Source organism: Penaeus monodon, chromosome 27 (genome assembly GCF_015228065.2).
Source record: "Penaeus monodon isolate SGIC_2016 chromosome 27, NSTDA_Pmon_1, whole genome shotgun sequence".
In the NCBI taxonomy this organism is placed as follows: domain Eukaryota; kingdom Metazoa; phylum Arthropoda; class Malacostraca; order Decapoda; family Penaeidae; genus Penaeus; species Penaeus monodon.
In genome coordinates this window covers 24,692,226-24,692,998 of record NC_051412.1, presented here as the reverse complement: position 1 = coordinate 24,692,998, position 773 = coordinate 24,692,226, and positions in this window count along the sequence as shown.

The following is a 773-nucleotide window of genomic DNA, read 5'->3' as shown; positions in this document are numbered from 1 at the left end:
TCCAACTTTTAGATATTTAGTTACTGGGCAATATCTAAAATAATAATTTCTTTATTCTCTGTACCAAACAAAAAAAGAGCAAGTACAAATCTTTGTAATATGATTCACAAGACTACAGAGATTTTATATTATACAACTTTTCCTCTTTAATTCAGTTACAAACTGCCATCTCGGAAACTGGGTACAAAAAAGAAATACATATCCCTCATATTAAACTCGAATCAAGTCTAGTATAAAACAAGTTTTTGACTGTGGTTGCATTCACACATTTCGTATAAAACTTCCAATGTATGTTAATCATTAAAAAATTTCATCTGGGATATACAAAAGTTTATTGCACTGACTAAGCACTAGCTATCCTCTGGACAACATCTCTCATATTAGGAAGATTAAATAACTACCAGTATCTGGTGATGTGTTTCCTAGGTATCACGAGTGCTATATAGGAATATTTGGGCATTTCCTGGGCATGAAGAGTGCTATAAACGAATATTTGCTTTTAGAGTTCTCAACTCATGCATGGGATCTGAAACCAATGATTGACTATGCAAAATATTTGTTAAATCATCAGTTTCACGATTGGAACAAACCATGCCCTTTCTCAGGTAAAGCCCAACTAAGTCAACAATCGACACACAAAGAACCCCTTCCCTTCCCTAGACTGAACGTTTACTATCTAAAGCAACTCCAGTGTGGTAACTTCTTTTGATACACAGAAATACCTTGTTTATAACTTGTACATTTTGCAACTAGACCCTTCTTTTCCAGCATTC